Source organism: Aplysia californica, unplaced genomic scaffold, assembly GCF_000002075.1.
Source record: "Aplysia californica isolate F4 #8 unplaced genomic scaffold, AplCal3.0 scaffold00221, whole genome shotgun sequence".
Lineage (NCBI taxonomy): Eukaryota > Metazoa > Mollusca > Gastropoda > Aplysiida > Aplysiidae > Aplysia > Aplysia californica.
Window position 1 is genome coordinate 597981 of NW_004797491.1, and position 3420 is coordinate 601400.

Genomic DNA, 3420 nt, shown 5'->3' on the forward strand with positions numbered 1-3420 from the left:
TGGCGGTGAATGTGGTCTATGTCTGGAGAATCTGACTGTTTTGCTATTGGTGCAAGTTTGGCAACTTTTGGGTGCAAAAGCTGTGAAATCCCTCTACTACCGAAAAAAAATTTTAAATTCCAATAATATAACATACCAAAATCATTTTACAACCCCGATATCGCCTGCAAAAGCTACAGATTCAGAATTTTTTTTTACAGATATAGATAGATCTTGTGTTTTGGTTTGTTTGATTTATATATATTTATTTTTTGGCCATTTCCTTTGGGTGGGGGGTGGTTCCAAGACATTCAAACTTTTATATTTAAGAAAAGGTTACTCAAATCATGGAAATATTTATACACTATCTACTAGAGTACCTTATAAATCCCCAAACACATTGTTGCGTTTCTAACAATATTATGCCCACTCCACAAGAAGCACAGAAAAAGAAATACATTTTTTTACTGACACTGAAAAATACAAAATACTCAAATGAAATGTTTGAATAGTCATGGGAGACTTTAATGCAAAAAAAATAAAATAATGATAATAATAATAATAATAATAATAATAATAATAATAGTAATAATAATAATAATAATAATAATAATAATAATAATAATAATAATAATAATAATAATAATAATAATAATGATAATAATAATGATAATAATAATAATAACAATAATAATAACAATAATAATAATAATAATAATATAATAATAATAATAATAATAATAATAATAACAATAATAACAATAATAATAATAATAACAATAACAATAATAATAATAATAACAATAATAATAATAATAATAATAATAATAATAATAATAATAATAATACTAATAATAATAATAAAAAATAGGAGACAAAAAAAAAGGAATGTGGAATAGAACCGCCTGAAAAACAGAAAGCAACTGATATGCGAGCGCCGTAAAACTTCTACTAGAATTTTAAAAAAACCCTGATATGATAAACTTGCAGAATTTTGCAAAGTCAGTGGGCTTGTTATTGCAAGCTACCCTTTTACCAGCAAATCACAAAGAGTTACAGATTGCCGTCACTTGGTGACACATACAGCAGCAGAAAGAACCTCAGAAAAGAACTCAAGAAAAGCGAAACCATGCGTGGACTGTGATACCAGTGGCAGAGACAGAGACAGAGACAGAGACAGAGACAGAGACAGAGACAGAGACAGAAATTGAATAATGGACATGTCATCATCATCATCATCATCATCCGGTGGCTTGCCGACTGGCGTGGACGATCATGGACCTTCACTTCACTCTGTCTTGCGTTACAGCAATAAAGGACATTAATATACAGGGTGATAAAAAATAACAACTTTACAACTTTGTTTCTGAATATCTTGCAAAATATTTGTACTAAAATGTTGGACTTTAGACCAGTTATGATTCTTTCAAAAGGAATTATATGACTAAATGTTCATGAAGAAGAATGACTTTTATTTCTTTTATTTTTTAAAAACACAATAAATGGGAAGAGACCTCCCCATGTTTGATGGGTCATGGTATTTTAATTTTTCTGTACTTATTAGTACTTAACTCGTCCCTTCGACTTGGACTACTTTGTGGACTTTCCAACGCGACTACCACATTTGATCTAGATCCACAATGAATAAAAAAAAAAAAGAAAAAAGAAAAGGACGCGTCTCAAACCATACGGTTGCGAACAATGGACCACTGGGAATTACAACTACATGTATGTACATGTATTGTTAGGCCGACTTAACACAATATGGTGTTCCCATTGGCACGACTGGGTCAGGTCAGGTCAGGTCAGGTCAGGTCAGGTCAGGTCAGGTCAGGTCAGGTCAGGTCAGGTCAGGTCAGGTCAGGTCAGGTCAGGTCAGGTCAGGTCAGGTTTCTAGTCAGATTGAGGGCGCCATGCGGCAATCGCGGCACAAACCGATCGCCCGACTTGTCGCCTAAAAAACTAACGCATTTGTTTTCAGAAGACAAGAAGGGCGATGGACCCGACCCGAACCGATCCCACTGAAATGGGCACCTGTTATAAGCGACACGGTTGGACGTCTGAGCAAGCCGGGCTGCAGGGAACAAAACTCCTTAAATTTAAATATTTTCATAATCTGGAACTTTAACACGTGTTCACATGTAAGTGTTCGCTGTACATAAAGACTATCCACTAAAAATTTCCATTCCATAAGCCATGACTCGTGCCTTAAACAAACTGCCCATTGTAATGTCATAAAACTTAATTTGTTCTTTGTGCCCGTAATCCCACCACGTGACTACTGCTGTAGGTTGACGGTCAGCGTCTATGAAGATTACGTCACAGGCGTAATGGATGACTGGACACCCAGACGCTACCCCCTTGAGGCTACCGGCGGTTGTGTAATCTGGCCACGAGCCATGGGAACTACTTGCATTTCTGGAAAGTTCGAGATTTCAACAAAAGATTGACAGCTGAGCGTGGCCCTTTAACCAATCAGAACTTTGGGTTTAACTCCCGCCAAAACATGACGCTTCGTTTGTCATTATATAAAAACTGTGGCAAAGTTTCGTTTGAAAGCCCCCAGCGTTGTCCATGTTGAAGGGACGGGTTAAGTACTAATAAGGTTGTTCACTCTAAAAGCAGGAAAAAAACAATAGCAAGCAGCAAAATTAAAATACCATGCCCCATCAAACATCCGAAGGTCTTAGGAGTTTTGTGCACGGCGGCCCTGCTTACTTAGCCGTCACACCGTGTCGTTCATATACCAGGTGCCCATTGCGGTTGGGATCGGATCAGGTCGGGTCCATCACCCTATTTGTCGCCTGAAAACAAATGCGTTTGTTTTTGAGGCAACAAGTCGGACGATCGGTTTGTGCAACGATAGCCGCATGGCGCCCTAAATCTGGCTAGAAAACCGACCTGATCTGACCAAATCGTGCGAATGAGCACCCTATATTATTCTTAGGTGATTGTGGATCCAGATCAAATGTGGTAGTTTCGTTTGAAAGCCCCCAGCGTTGTCCATGTTGAAGGGACGGGTTAAGTACTAATAAGGTTGTTCACTCTAAAAGCAGAAAAAAACAACAATAGCAAGCAGCAAAATTAAAATACCATGCCCCATCAAACATCCGAATGTCTTTGCCCATATATTGGGGGTGGGGGGAGGGGGGTGAACGTTTTAAAAATTAATTTTAGTCATATAGATTCCTTTTGAATGAATTATTAGTCTACTTTTTAAAATTTCAACTTTGTAGCACATATTTTGTTCTAGATATTCAGAAAAAAAAGTTGTAAAATTTTTTTTGGGAGGTTTTCATGTGCTTGTAATTTATTCTCTCTCTCTCTCTCTCTCTCTCTCTCTCTCTCTCTCTCTCTCTCTCTCTCTCTCTCTCTCTCTCTCTCTCTCTCTCTCTCTCACTCACACTTTCTCTCTCTTTCTCTCTCTTTCTCTCTCTCTCC